The sequence below is a fragment of the Caretta caretta genome, chromosome 20, assembly GCF_965140235.1.
Source record: "Caretta caretta isolate rCarCar2 chromosome 20, rCarCar1.hap1, whole genome shotgun sequence".
Lineage (NCBI taxonomy): Eukaryota > Metazoa > Chordata > Testudines > Cheloniidae > Caretta > Caretta caretta.
The window spans coordinates 16,407,434-16,431,321 of NC_134225.1; positions in this window are offsets into that span (position 1 = coordinate 16,407,434).

The window sequence follows — 23,888 nt, forward strand, 5'->3', positions numbered from 1 at the left end:
CTGATTGGTCAAATCTTCTCTTGGGGCGTTCCTATCAGGGCGAAACCCATCCTGATTGGTAGAGGACAATGGGAGGAGTTCTTAGAGGGGTCACATGACACACCGTGCTTCCGCTCATTTGTCCGCCTTGACCCTGGAAGTAATACCTCATGGCTTGGGACTTCCAGTGACCGGTGGGCAAGGCTTACGAGGGCCAAGGGTGGGGTTAACGTTTGATTGACGGTAGGGCCCTTATACTACTGGAGCGCCTTCTTCTGTTTGTCTCCGTTCCGCTTCAGTCCCTAAGCACTCGGCCAGGACAGATGTCACTTATGACCTCCGTTGCCACCAGCTGGACAGAGGGACTTGGGTCTTTCTTGAGGACCTGGAGAGCTGAAATGACACAGGACAACATGTTAGTATACAGACTGTCAAATGACAGCTAAGCGTGATCACAGAATCTTGAAGTACCAGAGCAGAATGATCACATGGTAAAATGTGAAACTAGGCTCAGTCCTTCTATTGGGGTGGAAAATACATGAGAGATGAATATGCCTCACTTTTCATCTTGTCACCTGTGCCGGAAATAGCTGGAGACTTACTACCTCTGAATACCACGCTACAGAAGCTCTCCAATACAAAGAAAGCTTTAGCTTCCTCCATTGGCTCCCTTCCATGCTCCCAACAAGCGGGGAGACCCTGACTCGACCAGAAAGTCATCCACTCTGCTGTAAATGGAAGAAGGTCCATTGTTTCAATAGCTTCCACTTTTAAGTTTATTTTCCATCTCTATTCAAGAGCCACTGTCTGAGCTCCAATAACCCTGGAATTGAACAGAGGCCAGGTCCAAGCTGCTTTGTGCAGGATGCAGGGCACCTACTGGAAGAAAAATTGCTGGTGGGAAATTTGGGGTAGCAGAAAGTGGCTACAATTTCTCCTCACCTGGGGAGTCCACAGAGAGCCAATAAAGCCCAAAGAGTGGATAGCACTGGCTGCGGAGGGGGCCTTGCCAGGACAACCAGGAGATGCACGGACTCATATCACACCCTCTGCAGCTTCCTCCTTCAGGGGAAATTAAAGCTGACTTTCTACTGGGCAAGAGTGAATTTGTCCTTTGACGTGTGGCTGATGCACTTTGCACCAGTGCTATCGGTTACAGCTGCTTGTCAGCTAAATTCCTTTAGAACTCACGGGTGAGCAGAACTTCAGCTGTATTTATTACTTACACATCAGCAGATGGTCCAGGTCCAGCCATTTCATACGCTGCCTGTCTGTGTGTTCCAGGATGATGCCTAAATACACAATGGAAAACAAACAACAACAATAAAACCTTCCCTTGTTGAGTGCAAAGTGATATTAGCAGCCCCTAGACAGGTCTTTGGCCTCTCCTACTGTGGGCCTAAGGGTGAGCTGTGGGCAAGAGGATGCTAGTGCAGTTTAGAGTGCACACTGAAGAGAATGAGAAAGACTTTTTTTTTTTTTAAGAATGTTTACACAAAACCCATTTGCTTTAAAGAGTCTGTGTTCCTCTTGCCACTGCTGTCAGTTATTGGAGACATACTAAGCTAGTGTCTTGGTCTAGTGGTCTGAGCAAAGGACTGGGGCCAGGAATAAGTGAGTTCTAAGCAGGGATCCCACAAGGTGACTGATAGGTGAGACTTAGGGCACAACGCCTGCCTGTCTCACCTGGGTATGCTTGGGAGAAGAGGGCACAGGGCCAAAGCGGAGGAACCTTTTGCCTCCTTGACAAGGTGGTGTGGCCAGGAACCTGAAACAGCAGGCGCTGAGGGCAGGTGGGCTGCATGCCTCCCAATGATGAAGTAGTAGTGAAGAGCACTGAGCAACACTGTGGGTGGGTCTGCACTTTGAGCGAGGGAGATCACTCCCAGTTCAATGGGACAGGCCCACTCTAGCTCGGACAGCGCTTGCATGCTAAAATTAGAATGTAGCTAAAGCAGCACGAGCAGTGGGAGGAGCTAGCCACCTTGAGAATCGACTTTGGGGTTTGAATGGGATCATACTTGGGGTGCTTAAACTTCCTGCTGCTCCTGCCATCGCAGCTACTCTCTATTTTTGGCACTCAGGGCTAGTGTGGGTATGTCTCATCAAGCTGGGAATTACATCCCCAGCTCCAAGTGTAAACATGCCCTACGAGACAGTGTCCCAGCCTTTACTACTAAATGACTGCACCATGCTTTCCCTGCAACAATCCCAAAGCACTTTATAGCAAGTCATGATTTCCTCCGACCACCACACTGGAGAGGTAGGGATATTAACATCCCCATTTATGTATGGGAAGCTGAGGCACAGAGAGATTAATGGCAGCTCAGTGCTGCACAGTGGGATTTTCTTCTCTCTCCCTCAATGGGAATACCAAAAGGGACACTGGGCATCATCTCTCACCAGCTAACTTGGCTGCAACTGCTCGCATCTCTTCCCAGCTGCTACAGAAGTACGTGATGGTGCTTTTGTACAAGTTCTCCAGCAGCTCGGCATTCTCTTTGGCCTAGAGGAAATCAGGGACACATGAGCTCTCTCTGGCTAGAAGTGCCCTTTGACTGCCAGCACATGCTTTTACGAGCCACAGGTAAATCAGAGAAAGAACAGGTGACTGGGTGGACGTGGGAAAAATGGGGATCTGTGGCAGATTTACATTTTCCATCACCCTCAGTCATATATCCCACTCTGACCGTTATTTCCATTACTCATCACACATCTCTACACCACCACACGCCACTCCAGTCAAGAATCTCAGACACTTCAACAGCTCACTCACAAGGTGTCTGCAAATGTCCACCTGGAGCTCCTCAGGCTTCAGCTCAGCTGTGCTATCAAGGTGTTCATTCACTGCAGTTTGGAGCCTCTTCAGTCCCAAAAACGGGACACAGAGGTGAAACGTAGCTCTGCATTCCTGAAAAAAAGAAAGCGTGTCACACCATTTAATTGTTCCCTACTGAGTGCTATGGTCATTCAAAGGGAACTCATCTGCTTGCCTGCTCATCTATTCCAGGATAAAAAGGGATTCATCTGGATGTAATTGGCAGAAAACATGCAGGAATGACTAATAGAGGGGAGAGCTTCCACTGCAACCTGGAGGTAGCATCAATGTCTTTTTGGAACAGATCTACCTATGAAAGCTGCTTCACCAGGTCTCTCTTCTGTTCTGGGGAGGCAGGGGCCTGGGGTGCAGAGACAGACAGGAATAGAGAGCTGTCGGGCTCAGACCCATGACCTATCCTGGATTCTGGTGAGGCAGCCATGGAGCAACCTGGCGGGAACTGACTCAGCAGGAGGGCAATGAACTAAGGGGAGAATTTGGGCCTCCACAGCAGGCAGGAATAGCAGATCTCCCCTGGCATTGGGAGGAAGATTCCTTTGGCTTAGTAAATAAGTCACTCTCGGTCTTACCACTGAAACCCTGGGGTTCGGGTCTTGCAGGTGCAGCAGAAGTGTGACCCAGCTCTGTCTAACCTGCTCGGCGAAATAGCCCTTCCATTTTCTTTTGGTCAGGCGGGCCAGGATGCCAAATAGGACAAAGGACAATAAACGAAGAGCATCGTCCTCCTACAGCCAAGAAAGCCCCACAAGTTAGTAACTAAGGGACAATCACATCACGTACCTCACACAGCCATCTCTTCTACGCTAAAGTTGAGGGATTCCAACTACAGCTAGTCGGAAACACTTTCATGCACGAATTTTTGATTTGAATTTGCTGATTCATCAAACTATTTTAGCGACAGTTCCATTTTGATGAAATTCCTCCAGAAGCCAGGCAGGGGTCCTTAGAAACCTGCCTGCTGTCTTGACAGTGCACCCATTCAGCTCCTTGGAAGCCGATCTAGCAGGCTGACTGGGATCGTGGGCTTCCAAACCCACAGCATCTGGGACCCTGGCTCTCAAATTTGCAACTCCCTGGCACTTCTAGCTCCCACAGTTTCCTGGGTTCCCAGCACCTGGGTTCCCAGCACCGAGAGCAGACTGCCCGGACCCAAGGCTTTCAATAGAGCTCGGTTGAGAATAGTCATTCTGTTTCACAAAGAGTTTTGAAGTTTGGGGAGAGGGAGTCCCACAAATAGGAACAAAACCCAAATTTGAAATCTCAAAATTCTCTGCAAAAACGGAATCATTCCAACCCTCTCACATAAAAATGGTATAGAGCAGGCCCAACACTCTCTATTGTACCTTGGAACCCCCTTTTCATGGTTATCTAGCTATCTAATCTAGTATTCAGACTTTCTTTGAGGTTCTCAGTGGCAAGAAAGAAGAACAGAAGGGGGAGACTGTGGGAGCAGGGATGTCATCCCCATCCTCCTAATGTTCTCCTCCTCCGTAAAACACCTCTCTTCCCTGGGGCCGAAACATCTCTTCACTCTGACATCACGAGCAATGCCCAGGGAGTAAATGGAGTCTAATCAAGATCGGTTGAACTGGGGCTGGAGAGTTCTGGTCACATACGTTGTCAAAGTAGGTCCGGATCTGTTGGGTGAGGTCTCTGAAGGAAGAACCTATGTCCTTCTCTTTCAGCTCCTTCAGGACTTTGGCCACTGCTTTCATGCTCTCGCCAATGACTTCAGAACTGAAAGGGTCACTTAAGGCCCTGATCAGTATGACCATAAGAAACTTCTTGTGCTTTTTCACCTGGACAAAAATATGACATTAAAGAACACTGATCACTGATCACACTTCTAATACGTTTTCTTTAGCAGTTATGAAGCTGTGGGAATTTCATCTCCCCCTCCCACCCCCGGAGACCTATAGCTATATTTCAGACCAGGTTCGAGCTACAATGAGCCAAACTTGGTGCCATAATACACCTGTGTCATCCTAACATTAGATTCCTAGTTACTTAGATTCCAAGGCCAAAAGGAACCCTTGTGATTATCCGGCCTGACCTCCTGCATAACACTGAACTTCCCCGAAATAGTCTCTGTTGGAACTAGAGTGTATCTTTTAGAAAAACGTTCAATCTTGATTTTAAAATTGCTAGTGACAGAGAATCCACTACAACCCTTGGTAAATTGTTCCAATGGTTAATTAAAATTACCATTAAAAATCAATGCCTTATTACCAGTCTGAATTAGTCTAGTTTCATTTTCCCCCATTGAATCTTCTTATACCTTTGTTTGCTAATGGGAAGAACCCATTCTCAAAATGTGTTCCCCATGTGAGTAGTTCTAGACTGTCCTCAAGTCACTCCTTAACCTTCTCTTTGTAAGGCTAAATAGATTGAGCTCCTTGAGTCTATCACTAGAGGTATCTTTTCCAATCCTTTCAGAATTCTTGTGACTCTTCTCTGAATCCTCTCTAATTTATCAGCATCCTTCTTGAATTGTGGAGACCTGATCTGGACACAGCATTCCAGCAGTGCTCACATGAGCGTCATATTCAGAGGGAAAAGAACTTCTTTACTCTTAGTCAAGATTCCTCTCTTTATGCCTCTAAGGATCATTTCAGCCCTTTTGGCCACAACTTCGCATTGGGACACCTTATGTTCAACTGATTCTCTGCCATGACTCAAGTGGTTTTCAGCATCATTGCTTCTTGGGATAGAGTCTCTCATCCTGTAAGTAAGGCCTGCATTTTTTATTCCTAGATGGAGACATTTACACATGGTCATATTAAAGTGCACAGATTGTTTGCTTATGCCCAGCTTAGCAAAGGATCTAGCTTGCCCTGTATTGACTGCAAAGAGGTTACTCGGGTATGTGAGAGAGCAGAATTTGGCCTAGTGCATTGTGTGCAGCCTCTGTAAACTCCGAAGAACTATTTCCCTTGGTTTCTCTAGTTATGCTGCATTCTAGTCAGTATTCTCTCTTACCTTCTCAGGTGCCCCATAGACTAAATTTCCCAGGCCTCTTACAGCCATCTGCCGGACAATGCTGTTCCTATCATGTGACCTTTCTTCCAAGATGCGTAAGACTGGCTTAAGGAACTTCTTCTCCCTGAGCATGGGATCACTCATTAGCTGAAAGAAAATCAACCTGTCCATTAGCCCCAATAGGATCATTAAGATTGGGAATAGAATTTGAGCAGACATGTCATACGCTGTCAAAAACAACAAGGAGTCCTCCTACAGCCCCAGTCTTGAGGTTACAGACAAATATGGCTACCCCTCTGATACTTGGCACATAATACACTGTAACTTTAGCATTCCACACAAATGAGAAAGGTCTACAAAACATGGAGCTTTCCTTTTGGGCACTAGAATAGGGATCCACTCACCTCTTGAGAGCCTCTTAGTGGCTGGGTATGGTATCACAGTCCTTTTCTCAGCCCTGGTGCACCCTGCCAGCCGTCCTCAGTGAGCCTTCTGTGGCTCAGGCCTCTGGCTGAGTCCCAAAGTCCAAAGGAACCCCTTCTGGGGTAGTCCAGAACAATCCCATTGCCCTCACTTGGGTCTCCAGCCCCAACTCTGGGTCCTTTACATTCTGCCCTTTGTTCAAGCTCTCCATGAGCATTGTCCCCTCCATGGGGCTTATGCCACTGTTGGTGGTAGGGGAACCTGGGCCTGCCCCTAACTCTGGGTTCCAAACCATGGATCCTATAAACAGGAGCTAGGCACTGCTTGATTTCAGTTCATTGTCGCTTCTTCCTACCGGCCACTTTTAGCTTCACCCTCACCTCAGGGTTAAAGTTCTTCGGGACTCTCTTCCTGAAAACCCAGCTTAAGTAAAGGCTGCCAGAATCAAACTCTGGCTGTCCCCTGAATTTCTGTGGCCAGAGAGCAGCGCCCTTTCTTGCCCCTCCAGTTCCTGCCAGGAACTGACCTGCTAAGGCCCTTCAGCTCCTTTTAGCCGAGCCTCATGGGCTCGGATTGGCTGCTTTCATGAAGCCTCTCTAGACAGACCCAGACTGGGGGCTCTTTTCCTGGGGCAGGGTGTAGTAGGACCGCGGGGCCTCTTGTAAGGAGCCTCAAAGCTCAGGTACAGCCCATCACAGGCACAGAGAGGTTGTTTTTCTTAGAAGCGGATGAGCCCCGAAGATAGTTGCTTAGCATAAGTGGGAAATATGATGCAGATGTTGGAGGAAGGCTGTGGAAAGGGAGGATGCTGCAGCAGGTATCACACTAGCCTAGGACTTAGGAGACCCAGGTTCCATTTCCTGCTCCCTCAAAGACTTCCTGTGTGACCTTGGGCAAGTCACTTAGCCCTTCTGTGCATCAGTTCCCTGCCTGTAAACTAGGAAACATAGTCCTTCCCTACCTCGCAGGAGTGTGGTGGGGATACAGACATTAAAGAGTTTGGAGGTACTCAGATACTAGAGTAATGAGAACCTAAGATAGACATTAATGTAGTTGTGGGTTGCTTGGTTGGTAGTATTAGGACACTAGGTTCATTCAGAAGATCTGCTGAGCGAAACCAAAATCAGGAGCTGTTGGTTAGGATCAGCACTTGGACTTGGCAGAAGAGGTCCAGTCATCCAAACTCTGTCCGTATCTCTCTCAGCCAGCACCTGTGGTTGTGTAGCTAGTATAGGCAATGACGGCAATAAAAACCACAGAGAGAGAGAGAAGGACTCAGAAAGGTATCGTGAAGTTCCTGGTGAGGTTTCCATATAAAGGAGGACCTATTCTACTGTCTAAAATGACAATGACTCCTATGAACAGAACTGTACAACTCCCGAAAGAAAGGCAGACAACAGTCTAATGGTGAAACTACTCTTCAGAGCCCTGTGTCTTACCTGGGCAAGGAAAGCTGTGCTGGTGACTCGGTGGTTTTCTGTGGGGGAATTCACCCAGCGGAGGAGGCTCTGTATGATCTCAGGTGTTATGAGTCCAGATCTTAGCAGAAGACTGGAAGACAAAAGAAACCGCTCATGGGCTAGATTGCACACTTCAAAAAAACTCAGCTACTCTGAGCGGACAGCTCTGATATCTAGGAGTGGGAGCTGTGTGTTTCCACCCAGGACACCCCACCCCCCCACCCACCCACAAAGCTAAAACGGGAGGGTCCCTCTCAGCCACTCTATTGGCTACTGATTCCCAAGGATAAAATGATGCCTCCTAGATCTCTTACCTCACCAGCAGACACACTCCCTCATGGTGAGTCTTGGGGTTTTCCAGAAGAATCCAGGTTCTCTGCTTCCTGAGCGCTCTCACCAGTCTCTCATTCCCACCCTTGAAAAGCACAGACTCGAATGCTTTGATAGAAAGCCTGGGGAAAGAGAGGCACAGAACTGCAGCAATCAGGAGGAAGGTGCAGCTTGAACAGAGAGTCAGGAAGCCCCGGTTACTTCTCAAGTCTGCTGTTCAATCGGCAGTTCATCCATTGGCAATGTCCTGGACACCAGTGTCCCTGGAAGGACTTGAGGCTGGGAGGTAAGTTTCAGTCTCATACATCTCATAGGACTAGTTTTGCTAGGGACAAAATTTTGCAGTCCTTTTTCTCTTTCTGCAAGGACTATGGGCACGAGCAGAGTAAAGTGATATGGAAAAGGTACATGATCAGGACCCAGAAACAGGGGGCATCGAGTGTGGTGATCACTAATGGACATTTTGGGGTTATATCTCCAGATATGAGGTGACAGAGTGCTGAGGGTTTGCACTTGAGTCAGCACTCTGGTCACTATTCCTACTAATTCCGTTCCTCACAGAAGGCCTAATTGGAGAGAGGTGTACCTGATTACAAGGTCAGATTGGGGCTAGTGAGTCAAGGAACCAATCATTCCATTAACAGGGAAACTGTGTAAAAGGACATGGGCAGGAGCCCTTTGAGGGGAACAGACAGAGAAAGAAACTTGGGTGACCAGATGTCCTGATATTTGGGACTTTATCTTATACAGGTGCCTATTCCCTCCCCCCTGCCCCACACCCCTACCCCCGTCCTGATTTTTCACACTTGCTGTCTGGTCACCCTAAGAGAAACAGAAAGACAAAAAGCTAGGAGAGCCTGACAAAGTGTGGTCTCTGAGTGGAAACACCTTACTCCCCACCCGACTTTTGGAGAAGAGTTTAGAAAGTTGAGATACAATATAAAGGTGCTATGTATTGGTAGGGAGATTAAATAGACTATATGTTGGTGCTTAGAAGGAAAAGAGTCTCAACGCGGTCTGTATTTGTGGAAGATGTGGGGGTGCAACACCCCTCTCTGTCACAGCTGGGGGCTCATCAGGGATTTCCCTGTTATCTATGCAAATGGAGAGCCTGTTGGAGAAGCCGGTGTAGAGGTTTGGCAGTCCGGTGATGGAGGGAACACTGAAACCGGTGATGAAGCTGCAAAGAGAAGTGTGGAACAGGGGTTCTCAACCTTTCTGTTTCTGAGCCTCCCCCCCACCCTCAACATGCTAGAAAGACTCCATGGCCCAGTTTCAGGCCTCTGCCCTGCCAGGCATCAGAGTTTGGGGCTGCTGGCTCCGGATTTTAACCCCACAGGGTGCAGGTCCTCGGGGCTTTAGTGCAGGTGCTGGGCCTCAGGGCTCCAGCCCGGCTGGGCTCAAAGCTTCAGCTTTCTGCCCTGAGCCCCAGCTAGTCTAAAGTCAACCTTGCTTGGCAGAACCGCTAAAACCGGCCCGGTTGAGAACTGCTGGTGTAGAACAGTGGTCTCCAAACGTTTTGGCTCACGCACCCCCAGGGTGACCTGCCGCAGACGCGCCACCGATGGGAGACCTGCCGCAGGCGGGCCGCCAAAGGGGAGCACCAGCCTTGGACGTGCAGAGCTGCCGCCGAAGGAAAAAAACGGCAGAGTGCTGTCTGGCAGCGCTACTAATGCCACGCTCCGCCCGGGATCTTCCCGCGCACCCCAGTTTGGAGACCACTGGTGTAGAAGACCCGACAGACCTTCCAACAATCCCACCAGGCAGAAAAACAGCCTTTCCTTGCCTGGTAGGTTTAACAGCAAAAGAGAAATTTATACGGGAGCAAGCCCAGGTCTGGCAACAACTCCTCCAAAGTTTGGTGAGTCCTGTGACAGGAAATGGAAACCAGGCACAGGAGATCAGACTGTAAAAATGGGACCTGAGAACAACCCCGATGTGTTTTTGGTTACTCTTCAAGGAGCAGCAGTGAGACCTCCTAGGGACAGAACAATGTGGGCCCTTCAACTGATACCCTATTTAACCGGGGAAGCACATACAGGGCTTTTAGTGATGAGCAGGCAAGCGATTATGACATGATTAAGGCAGCCATGCTGGACGAGGTGGGGCCTGTCCACAGAAAAGTACTGCCAGAAATGTAGAGTTGAAAGATGGATTGAGGGATTATGCCTCTGTGCATTTGGACAGGAATTAAAAGATTGGGCCACTCATTGGTAAGGCCAGATACTCAGACTGTGGGGGAGATCATGGACTGCATGATTCTGGAAGTTTCTTCAGAGTCTCCCTGAGCATATCCGAGGATGGGTTCTGTGGTGCCAGCCAGTTCATCTGGACCCCACAGTTAAAGTGAGAGGAATTTACAGAGGCGGACATTCCCAGAGTGAGTCAGTGGTTTAAGGGACTAGATCTGAGAAGGACCAGAGTGCCTACAGCTGGGAAGGGCAGCAAGAAGAAGAGGGAGGAGCCTCAAGGAACTGTAGTGGGAGCTTGGCCTACAGTGTGCTTCCGACATGGACGTGAAGGACATCTAAAAAGAGACTGTCCTAAAATGGACTGTGGGTTTGCCCAGTTTTGTGGTTGGGACAAGACTCCCAGGCAGGAAAGAAAAAAGAAAGTACCTACCGTATCGGTCTGGGTAGGGAGGAGCCAGCAAAGGGACTAATGGACACAGCTTCATCCTTTTGCTAATCAGGCAGGAGTTAGTGAAACCCCACTGGATACTTCCCAGAGGTAGGATCAAAACTGAATACCAGGTCCATGGGGACAAGAAATTCTGCCCAGTGTCCATGGGGACAATAAATTCTGCCCAATTTTAAGGACTCTGAAAATTAAGGGGAAGTTTAGGCAGAAACATGTAGCGGTAGTGGATGGATTGCCCCACTGCCTTCTACTGGGCATGGACTGGAATCCCTTTCTAACAGGGACACCAAGGCAGGTATGGAGGCCCAGGAGGGTGGAAATAAAACCTGAAGGGCCAGGTAAAGAGGAAATATATGTAAAGGGTCTGGAGAAACCTAGACACGAAAGTATAGACAAGAGGGAGGAGAAAGAAAACAAAGGTCAAGCATAAAGGTGACTTAAGATCATCCGTTGGGGTCAAACAGTCCTCAGAGCCCTTACCACCAGGATCTCAGGAGCAGGCATCCCTAGAACGCTTTGGAGGGACTCGGAGCAGTCTGTGTCCATGGAAGAGGCCGGGGCACAGCCTACCACCCCGTCACATATAGGTACCTAAAATGGGCCTGCACATGGGCCAACAGCATGAGCAGAATATATACTCGTGTCTGCAGCGCCAGCAATCACATAGCTAGGTACCCATCCATCTGAACAAATTCAAGTTTTGTGGACAAAACTGAGGCACCCATCTTGAAAACCTGACCCACTGTGGCCACTACCTAAGATCAGCCTTACTGGGCCAGTCCAATGGTCCATCTAGTCCAGTACACTCTCTTCCAACATTGGTCAATGCCAGCTTCTTCAGCAGGAATGAACAGAACAGGGCAATCATGAAATGATCCAATCCCTGTTGTCCAGTCTCAGTTTCTGGCGGCCAGAGGCCTAGGGACACCCAGAGCTTGGGGTTGCATCCCTGACCATCTTGCCTAATAGCCATTGATGGACCTGTTCTCCATGAACTTATCTAATTCTTTTTTTTTAAAAAAAGCCTGTTTTACTTTTGGCCTTCACAACATCCCTTGGCAATGAGTTCCACAGGTTGACCGTGTGTTGTGTGAAGTAGTACTTCCTTATGTTTATTTGATACCTGCTGCCCATCCATGAACAGAGCTGAGATCCTGGTTTCCTAGGAAAATTCAGAGACATTATAAAACCATGAAGTCTGTAATTTGAGCACCTTGTTGGCACGAAATAAAGAAACACAACAAGAAGAGAAACTAATCATGTTGTGAGATTGGTGGGAAATGTACATTAATGTGCTACCAGAGCTGAAGTCAACTGAGGACTCAGGAATCTTCGTGTTAACTGGCGAGGGGCACAGAGTGGGTGCCGAGGGGCCTGGTACGTACATTCTAGTTCACTAAAAGATTGCCCCATGAGTCTCAAATAAAAGCCCATGTCACCAATATCATTGTGAAACGCATGTACAGATGCTGTGTAAAGAGTCATGGATATGCACTGAAAATTACATTCTTAGGATCTGTGTCTTGGGACTAGTCACCAGGAAAGGTGACAAAATGGTTTTCTTTCAGGCAAGAAATGTTTATCCATCTGTTTGTTTACATGTGAACCCTACATGCTTAATGTACATTCAGTTGAGAAGGACTGTGAGAACTTTAAAGAAAGAAAAGTAGCAGGAAGTAGACAGGGGGTGGGGACCCAATTTTGGGGTACACATCAAAGGTTTGCTCTAGTCTATTTGGGGGACATCTTTCACTTAGGAAGTAGATGGACCGCGAGTTTGCTTCATGAAAGAGGGGTCGCGATCAGGCTTGGTTGAGAACTTTGGGTGAGAAACATCTTTAGACAGGAGGTTAACCTGTTGGTTAAGTTTAGTTTCTAGGAGCAGGTTATGATTTCATTTGAAATGGAACCATTTTTTGCTTGCATTCTTACTGACGGTCACTGGAATCTCTGTTCTTTGATAATCTCCCTTCTTGTTTTCACTAGAAATATATCTAAGTGCTGTGTGTTTTGCAGTACAGAGTCTAAGTATCGAGTACAGAGTCTAAAGTAGAAGTAATAAACGGGTGTGTACTGTTCCATTGGGAACAGCAGGCCTGACAATTCTGTGGGAGTTCAGTGGATAAAGGGCTGGACACCATACGGAATGGTCAGAGGACTCGGGGGTGGGTGTGTGCCTGTCATTAACCTGTACAAAGAGACTGAGGTCTGAGGAGGCCTGGGTGGCAGTGTTTGTTTTGCCAGAGCCTGGTAGTTTCAGGGAACTGACCCACAGCAGGCACAGACAAGACTTCCTCACTCGAAGGGCACGTGGTGGTAAGGTGCCTCATAACCCTGGGAACTCCTGGGGAGCGTCACACAACTCTCCTGGAATTCTCTTGGTTTCTCTCCCTTCCTTCTAATTACCGGCAAGGGTTGCCCTCAGGAAGTTGTAGCCCTTTTCGGATTTCTCTCGGGCTGCTTCTCGTTGGCAAAGGCAGCTTTTGTCCAAGGGTTTGGCTGACCTGCTGCAGGAGAACAGGAAACAACTCTGGGAACAGTTCCCGCACAGCTTTGCTCGACTGCAGGGCTGACACCACCTCAAAGATGGCACATGTTGCCTGAAAGGAGAGCATGGTAAAAAAGGAGATCTCTTCCCAACACCATCACACCCTCTCTCCCCGTCTGATATCTGCTGTACGAAATTCTCCCTTCTGCCAGGAACTTGAATGACAGCGAGCAACTTGCTTAACTCGTGGCTCACTTTCCCACATCTGTACAAATGTGTATGACCTCCCAAGGCATGCTGTGAGTCCAAAGGAAGATTTGCAAAGAAACCTGCTCCAAAGACTTTCTAATGGCCAGATAGTATTCAGTAAATCAGTAACGTATCTAAAACTGCAGCAGAGGCTGGACTCAGGGAAACAGTCCATCAGTGGAGAAGTGCCCACACAGCAATATTATACCACACTTCCAGCTTTCCATCAGCAGGATTATCGCAGGGCACAGGAAAGCCTGAAAGACGTGTCTGCCATCTAACTTACTAAGAGAGGTTCAGCAGCTGCCAAATGCCTGTCAATTTCGGTCTCTGAGGTGATGCTGCCTTCTGTTCTTGTTGGAGTCTTTATCTTCTCTATTAGGGCTCGTAGGACTTGAGTGGCAAGCAAGGGGTCTCCCCCCAGAGATCTCCACTGCTCAGAGGTGTCACTGCAGTTTAACAGAAGTTACAGGTGAGCCCTGGACACTTTTGTGGCTCACCCTGAATGTGTCATATTTTAGCAAAGACCAAATGTTCTCCTTGCCTATGATGAGAGAGTTAGGAGTCCTGTCCTCCTTTAATGCTCCTCATGTTTAAATATTGAGTTTCCAGTTACAGAACTAAGTTAAGTGACCTAGTCCTCCTGCAGCCTAACCATTAATCCTAGACTTCAGAAGGACAGGACACAGAGCGCCAACCTCACTTCCTGTTTTCTCCACTTCCCAGTCAATATGGAATCATGAGCATGTGGCTCCCAAAGATCTAGGGTTTGGAAGGCAAGTGGATGAAAGAAAAGCCAGATTCCTACTCGATGGACATACAACTATGAGAACGAATGTTCTTGGCCATCCTAGGTCCCCTTCACAAATGGCGTCCCTACCCTCTCTTTGCCAGAAGCTGGGACTGGGCAACAGGGGATGGATCACTTGACAATGACCTGTTGTGTTCATTTCCTCTGGGGCATGTGGCACTGGTCACGGTCGCAAGACAGACTACTGGGCTAGATGGCCTTTTGGTCTGACCCAGTATGGCTGTTCTTATGGTCTTAGATTCCAGCACTGATAACTGATACCTCAGTTAGGGATCTTGAAATGAAATGATGGATCTGCTTCCAGTCCACTTTTAAGTACCAAGGATGGCAACTCTGCTCTAGCAGCCACACCCTCACTGATACCAAGCAGAGGTCTGATGATAATATTGGCCCTAGTCTTTGCAATCAGCCAGGGATTTGCACCTGAAGCTGTCATGCTACCAGGAAACCAACAGCCACTGCTCATTTCCAGAGTGAGCTCAATTCAGGCGTCTAGAGAGGTAGATGTTTCCAACAATACACTCCAGTTATACCAGTAAAGATAGATCTTTAGGATGTCAAAGCAGCTATCCATGAATGGAAACAGAATGACACTTAATTTCTCTCCGCACCCCACCTTAACATGTTCTTGGACCTTCCTGCAGAAAGAGCCAGGCTATTAACCCTTAGGAATGATCCCAAACTGTTTGCGGCTTAAATGAAGCCCTACATCTCCTAGTACAGCTGTGGGATCCATGTTTTACCAAGATGAATGCAATAGGTAGCGGTATATACCTGTCCATCGGCAGACGTTTGCTGAGGAGGCTGGAGATCACTGCCTCTTGGTGATGGTGAGCTAGAATGGACACTGCCTCCACCAGGAACTGCCTCAAGCTGCCCTCCTGGATCGTAGGCATGTGGCGATATAGTATAGCCAGGATATCTGGCACCTGGAAGGAACAAAACCAGAAAGAAATGTCCCTTTTTCTTTCTCTCCATTCACTCTACAGAATCAAAACCTTTATTTAGCCATTTGCTGCTTTTTTAGAAATGCCTCACTTCAAGAAGCAAATGTTCAAATACGTCTGCGTAACTTGAGCCCACACAAAGTGCCCACACACGGCTGTAAAAATTAACACTGACACACACACAGACATACCAGGTAATTTAATGTGGTGGTGCCCAGCTCTGCATTACATAAACCAGTTCACATGCACAAAAGGCAGCTTTGCTTGCCCAGATTTTGCAGGTGTGATTTAAGCAGCCAAATCTGACCATTTGCCTCGAAGAATGCAGAGCTCATCAACAACCACAAGCACAAAATATGCAAGTGCTTTAAAGACAGTGTGTAAATGCCTGGGACTATGAACAGGGGACTACCTCTCATATTCATTCCTAGCCCTTCACATCTTCAAAACACTGTGCAAACATGGCAGTTCTGCTGCGAGGGTTCCCTGTCCTGGGGCCTTTCACCAGCCTTGTTAGAAGATTTGTGGAGTGCTCCTTTCATCTAGCCCTAATGCACTGGGCTCCAGAATAAGGCATATAAATAGTGGATCCCAAAGACACTAGAGTTTTCTCCCTCCTTCCTTCTCTTCTTAAAGGGTAGGTCTACACAGCAAAAAAATCCCACAGCAGTGAGTGTCAGAGCTCAGGTCAACCTGGGCCTGTGGGGCTTGCACCATGGGGCTAAAAGTGGAGCTGTTCCTGCTCGGGCTGGAGGCCAGGCTCAGAAACCTGGCAAGAGGGTGGCAATAGCCCAGTGCTCTTTTTAATCCATGTAGCCCTTAGCCATAGGCCTCCTAATACCTGGAGGCCTCCAAGTGCCAGTCATTCTGTCTTCTTGTATTTTCCCTGGAGTCTGTTTTCTCAAGCCTTTCTTGGCTGAATACTGTGGCAACAAGCTAGACCAATAAAGAACCAACCATCTTCCTTTTCCCTTGGATTATCTCGGTCTACTGCTCTTGATTCTGCCATTGCCTATCTTAGGGTAGGAACAGAGATGGAATCGACTCTATGTCCGAGGGGGAGAAACAGCAAGATTTTTCTTCCTTACACATGAGGGCAAAGATCAAAAAGCCTAGAGTTTAGGCAGAAAAGCTCTCCAGTTCCCAGTTTTACCTTGTCCAGCATGGCACCTCCACACTCCTTCAGGATGATCTTCATCCATAGTCCAGCTGCCGTGGCACAGGTGGGGCTAGCAGACAGCAGACCACCCAATGTGGCTGCAATAAAGTCTGTGGCCTGTTCGGAGGGAAAGTACTCACTAACAACCTGGGAACAAATCAAAAACAGGAGAGACCGCAATGATGTTTGGCTCCAGCACTTTTAAAAATGGAAAAAAAGATACCTGCATCAGCAAATGGTGAATTAGCCTCCTGTCTAGCTCGCCATTTGGGATTACAATTCTCTCTCTAGTCTATAGACTACATTTTTGTATTCTACACTAATGATATCAGGTTAGAGGCAAAGACTCTGTTGCATAGTTAGCACAACATTGTACTGGATATGCAGGAGGTAAGTTTCCCTTTGTAGTCTCTTACATACACTGCATCTTTTTACAGCACATAGAAGTCAGTCAAGAGAGGCATGCACACAAATATCGGCGAAGGCAAACCCACAAGGTGACGGAATGAATCCTGGGTGGTTTCTCAGCTTGATGTTCCACTAACACAGTTTTTCTCCTGGATGGCTGGATGGCAGGGCCGGCTCCAGGCACCCGCCAAGGAAGCTCGTGCTTGGGGCGGCAGATTGCAAGGGGCGGTGTTCCGGCCAATCTTAGGGCGGCATGGGGGTTCTTTTATTTCATTATTTTTTGTGCTTCACTGCTCTGGATCAGTGAGAAAGCAAGAGCCGGCCCTGCTGGATAGGTACATGCGTGTGCATCCGCGTGCGCATTTTCATGGGCGTGCAACGTTCTGTGGAATCTGGTTTTTACGTGGCATTCAGAGCACACATCTATGAAAAGCATCTTGCTGGTTACTAGCAGCCAACGCCCCGCTCCCACAGCTCGCTCTGAGTACGGAAAGGCATCATGAAAGAGCAAATGTCAAATGAACGGTGCCCGGTCACTCGCACATCCGCACAAGCTTTTTGAGTCAGTTACCCTGGCCATTTTGGAAGATGCCTGAAACAGAGCCTCGGGGTCTGGAGCTGTTAGTGCTTCACGGAGACATCTCAGCTCCTCCTCTGCTGAGCCCAGGTTTATGGACTGGCCTGGAGTGGAGAAAAGGAGAAAAAGTACTGTAACGATTAAGGAAACTGCATCCCTACTGCATGGATCTTCATACGGGAGGATCCATGTGCTATGTTGTCATCAGCATAGTGTAAAATCTTGGTCCCACTGAAGTCAATGGCAAAACTCCTGTTGACTGGAATGGAGTCGGGATTACACCCTAAAATGTCTGAACGTTAACAGTAGTGGTATGTTATTGTGAATGATCCAGGATTGAACAAGCACTGTATTCAGCTTGGAGCAGCTTTGTGTGTGTGTCTGGTTTCAGTAGTCTCTCTGCTCTCACTATTTACATCTAAGCTCCTATTCAAGTACAACTCATGCAGGTAGATCAGAGGTTCCAGTTTAGAGGTGAATCCCTCCACCAAACTCTCCTTGTAAAAGAGACGGGGATAGACAAAAAACTTTGGCAAGAAACCCAGGCTCATCATCAGTCACTTCTAAACAATGCTGGGATTACTATGTTGTACATTCAAAAGGTTGGAGTCCCTTATTCTGTTTCTGAATCACCAACACTGTTTTTAGGACTGATTAAGAATCATTGGAAATAGGATGACCAGGGGTCCCGATTTTATAGGGACAGTCCCCATTTTGGGGTCTTTTTCTTAGATAGACTCCTCTTACCCCCCACCCCCTGTCCCGAGGTTTCACATTTGCTGTCTGGTCACCCTCATTGGAAATGGCCTTAAACGATAACCAAGCTCTATCCCTTAACATCTAACCATTAGGTGAAAAGAATATCCTACTCTTTCACAAAGGGGAAAAATGGCCTCTACTTACTCCAATAGCTTGGAATGCTCATGACAGAGGGCTGCTGGAAGAACTTTTTGTTTACAGAATTATTCCAGGAAACCCCTCCAATCCAGCCAGTGGCAGGGTAAAGAGAATGAAAATGTTTAGTACCAAGGGCTTGTCTCCATGGAGATATTCAAGAAAGCTAATCCCCATTCATTTTCAAAATGCATTAGTTAAACTTCATTCAACACCTGTGGGGACACACTTATTTAGAATTAAAGTGGCCTTCATTCAGGTTAGTTTCATTCATGGAATTCACTACAATTAATAAGGCCCATTTTAATTCAGAATCAGAGCATCCACACATGTGTTTAATGCCATTTACCTCATGCACTTGAAATGTACACCTTTAGTTCATTTGGATTAACTTTCCTTCCTGTCCCTGTGTAGACAAGCCCGAAGGAATTTAGCCCTTATCTACCTGTATGCAGACCATTTATTAGTTGTACAGTTCCCAAAAGTGTGCTAGGCTCTTTACACATCAGAATCTTCTCTTCTAATGAGGTATTTATAAGATGCCCACCATTCTGTTATCTAAGCGACAACAGACAGGACAGAAAGAACTAGATAGGCAGACAAATGGACATTACAACAGTGAAAGAAGGTGAAGAATTCCTTATACCTGCTAATGGTCTCCTCACCTTGTATACAGAGAAGGCAGCTGATACAGTCAACCACCCACTGACGGGACGTGGCCAGCGAATCACAGCTGTATGGTGCTATTAGTCCAATCAGAGATCCAAACTGATCAAAAGTTCCCTGAGTCTAATGAAAAAAGAACAAAGAACGAAGAATGAATGGTCTCCAGTTGGACTAGACTTCACTTGCCATCCTTATTGTTCAGACCAGTCAGCTCTGTGTTTTTTGGGGAACCAGGGCACAGTATCTAGCCTGTCTGACTCATGAAAGACACCCCCTGCCCCCACCAGTCTCTGTTTGAACCAAAACCCATCAGAGAAAAGGCTTGCAGAGAACAATGAAGGGTGTTGGGAGACACACCTAGACCCCTCCTGAGAAGGGTGACAAGATTAAGACATCTCCATTTGCATACAGAATGAAGAACAGAGACAACTCCCCTAGCCTCATCTGCATGAAAGATGGGATAGGAATTAGCATGAAGAATGAGGAACAGAGAACCGCACTGAACTCTGGGACCAGAAAAGCAGGGACGCATTGCATCATGGGAATCCCTGCTCCAGATGCTAATGAACCTATGCCTGCGCACACCTAGCTCAGCAATTATCAGACCAATTCTAGTAATAAATCTTTATTATCCTAAAATACTGAAGCAGCCTAGTTGCCTTGTGAGCTCCCTGGAAAAAACCACCACCCATAGCCAAGAGTGATCAGCTCCGATTGTCTAGCCTAAAGAAAACCCTTGAAAACCCATTAGTTTACCCATAAACAAATCTAGTGTTCTCCCTTGAACCATTGTATTTTCTCTACAAAACCCCCTACCTATGCCCAAGTAAGGGTTCTGATGTATAGACCCAAACTCTGCATCAGTTCCACTGGGATTCCATCTCCTGACTGATTGTGCTGGGGGCTCTGCCTGTCTCCAGCACTCAGGACCCTGAGCTACCACCATTACCTGGGAACCCCACCCAGTTCAAGCCTCATGGAGTGGGTGAGATTCCCCCCCCCTCGCCCCTCCGTTTTCTTTTCTTCCTCAGGTATTAACCTTTCAAATGTAACCATTATGTTTGTTTAGCCCTCCTTGTGTAGTTATCACTATTATTCAATAAATAACTTTTATGGTTCAGTTGGTTGCTTCTCTCTCCCTCTCTCTCGCTCTCCAAATTTTACTCTGTATTTTCCGCTTCCCCCATTTACTCTGCAGCAACCCTTCTTTTACCTAAGCTAAAGGTCCCGGTAGCGCCCAAAAATACTGTGGGGTTTGCTCATGAAGTGGGTTACTACCAGTACAATTGTAATGTGGAAGTGGGATAGGGATGTGTTAAACTTGGGGCACATAAGAGGGGAGCAGCTGAAAGTGCTGCTTAACCCAGCCCATTGAGTACAGGGCCATATGAGAGGATCAGCTGGAGAGTGCTGATTGACCTGGTCCGCTCAGACTTGCTCTGCTAGTGTGAGCGTACGTGCGTGCGTGTTCATCTAGTTCTAGGGCTGGAGGAACCCAGCCCTGGGGAACCGAGGTCCTGCAGGGTAGCTCCATTGGGAGGGCACTTGCAGAAGGAAGGAGTAGAGCTCCATATGAACACACAAGTGACATAAGCAGCACATTAATAGAATTACAGACACCCCCCCCCCCCCAAGAAGAGTAACTCAAATCAATGAGCCTACCCCAAAGTAACATGCACATCTGGTAACATTGTGCCCCTGGTTCCTGTACTGTACTGGGTAATGCACATTGGAAAACATAATCCCAATTGTACATAGAAATGGATGGGGTCTAAATTAGCTGTTATCACTCAAGAAAGAGACCTCAGAGTCATTGTGTACAGTTCTCTGAAAGCATCCGCTCAACATGTGGTCAAAAAAGCTAACAACATGTTAGGAACCCTTAGGAAAGGGATCGATAAGAAGACAGCAAATATCATTATGCCACGATAGGAATCTACAGGACCCCCACACCTTGAATACTGCGTGCAGTTTTGGTCATCTCATCTCAAAAAAGATGTGTTAGAATGGGAAGAAATACGGAGAAGAGCAACAAAAATTAGGCCTATGGGATAACTTCTCACCCAAGGGAGATTAAAAAAAGAGCGACGTTTCAGCTTGGAAAAGAGACGACTCAGAGGGAATATGCTAGAGGTCTATAAAATCATGACTGGTGTAGAGAAAGTCAATAAGGAAGTGTTATTTAGCCCTTCACCTAACACAAGACCAAGGGGTCCCCCAATGAAATTAATAGGCAGCAGGTTTAAAACAAACCAAAGGAAGCATATCTTCACACAATGCAGTCAGAAGACAGGATACTGGGCCAGATGAACCATTCTTTTGCGGGAGGCAGGTTAGCCATTCTTATGTTTTATGTTCTTAGCTGGTTAAATAGAAATTTTCCTTTACCACCCTGGGAGCATAAGAACCAAGAATGCATTTGTGACACTGGCAGACCAGGCAACCTGTGTATGACCCATAATAACTTAACAAGAGGCACTTCCACTGTATCAAGACAGTTCACTTGCATGTGAATTTCAAAGAGATGGATTAGACTAGCAATCCTCAACTCATTCAAAAATGAACAATAGATGCTAAGTCTATTTGTCTGTGTTGATCTATACGCGGTTAGAAGTTTCACAATGTAACCAAATTAGCTTGTGGATGCTCATTCCCTTTCAGGTCTTCATTATGTGTGCAAGGTGTTCAGTTAACCTTAAAATCAAAGATGTAAGATACTGCAGGAAACTAATAATTTCTACATTGTCTTCAGCTTAACACTCTGTGTTATAATGGAAGAACGGCTAATCACCTTATGCGAATGAGTAACTAGTTTACTGTGTATGCACAGGAAATAGAAGATTAGCTTCAAAGCAAAGTACAGGAGGCGATCTGCATTGCCTAGTCTTTCTCGGGGGAAGGTCCTGCTGTAACCATTTTTGTGAGGTAGGCTTGTCAGCCTGCTAGAATAGCTAGAAAAGAGAAGGCTCGGGCCTCATCCTGTCTTCTCTAGTCTGCTGAAACTTTGAACAGGGAAAGTGTAAGCCATAGGACAGAGAGCTTCCAAATCATCATTTGAAAGAACCTGGAAAATGCATGGAAAAACTAACAGTCTTTACATCTAAGCTGCCTTTGGATTCTGATCTCTTGGGATGATTCCAGAGAGACTTGTACAAGCCAGCAGTTTATTCCATCACTGTTGTGATCCTGAACTATGAACATTGACAGTCACTTGTATGGATATTGATCTTTTAACCATTTGTAACTCTCTTCTTTCTTTTAAGAAGAAATCTTCAATTTCGTTATTAAGGATTGGCTGGCAGCATGCTATTTGGGAAAGACCTGAGATTCACCTTGACCTGGGGATTAGCATCTGGTCCTTTATGATGGGTGAACCTCACATATGGTGAATCAGGTTTTCAGTAACCCCTCACTATATTAGACTGGGCTGTTTAGATGGGAGCCTAGGTCTGGAATGCCAAAAGGGGACCGTGTTTGGCATTTTGTTAACTAGGGTGGAAGCTCTTTTGCTGTTGACTTGGTGCATGTAATTCTAGAATAAGCCATCAGTTTGGGGGATCGTCTGCCCTCTACTTCTTGCAGTCTGCCCGGAGTGTGGTCACAGCATTGTTGTGTAAACCTCTCTCTTATGGAAGCAGAGGGATCTTAGTCACTTTGAGATCCCAGCTGCTGCCCTGGAAGCTTTTTTCATGCATTTGCGTTGAGTGTCAGATCGGATATAAGCAGGGAAGTCAGCTCAAGAAGAGGAAGGCTATACTCACTGTGCTATGAACTGTCTCTTGATAGGCAGTCAGCAGCTGGATGGTGGCCTGCAAGGCCCTTTCTCTCTCCCACTCCTTCTCTGAATGGAGCCATGTCTCTAGTAGCTGTTGGTAGAGCAGGGGAATGGACAGAGTTAGTACCAGAAAATCCCTCCCAAAAGGTCCTCTTAAACAGGTTTAATTGTCACTAAAATCCCTCTCCAAAGCACCCGACCTCCATGGAGCGAAGGAATTACATGTCTAATGGAAGTGCCAGGGACCAGATTCACCTCTGAGTGATTGAAGACAAAGGAGTTACATGAGAGATGAACCTGGGCCTGTGTACGTGATGTCTCCTGTAGACTGTCTGATGGGAGCTGTCTACCACATTGCATGCTGTTTGATGTCTGCTGCTGTGTTCTGTTTCCTGGGCAACTTCTCCCACATTGAGTGGCCAAATGACAGAGAGGAGCGTTTCTTTTTATTAATTTGAAGAAGAGCAGAGAAGTCCCCCCCAGCCCAGCTCCTTTTAGAACTTCATTTTTATACTGAAGGTGCATCAAACTCCTCACCCCTCAGCTCTTCAAGATATTCTGTTCATGTCTGAGGAACAGGAAGTCTCCTCTGGATGAGTTTCCATACACAGGGCTTAACTCAATATGAATGAATTCCTCTTTGAAGAAGTGATCAGTTTCAACTGGTTCTCTTGGATTTGGCTACTGCAGTGGTGATTTTCTTGCCGGTCCAAGTAGTGTCAACTACATTGTAAGAAGTTGGTCCCAATCCAGCCCTGGCATAAAATGGCATAGCTTCTGTGGATTTCAGCGGGGCACATGCCTGCTTATCCCAGGAAGAATTTGGTGCTTTTCCCCCCGACAATTCACTCCATTGTGGAAAATTCCTCCACAACTGAAGCTTGACCCCCTAAATCTCTGACTCTTCCCTGCAGTAACACAACAAACAAACAAACAATCTTCACCATGGTTCAATGGTCTACTCACTTGAAACATTTCCTGGAACCAGTGTGCGGTTGGTTCTTCCTCCAGCAAAGTCTTCATTAGCTTGCCAAGGGCTTCTAAGGACTCTACGTACAGTGACTGAAACCAGAAGAGAAGGAGTGAGGCTCAGCACAGATAATTTGTGTGTGGGGGGGGACGACTGGGGGCTGGGGAAAGCTAACCATAACCTTGCCAGGGAGGCCATGTGTGACTGCCATCACCCAGTGCCTGCTGGGCAGAAATACAGTGGATGGTGCCTGAGGAGAATTGTTGTCACGTACCTGTATAGGCAGAGCATCCT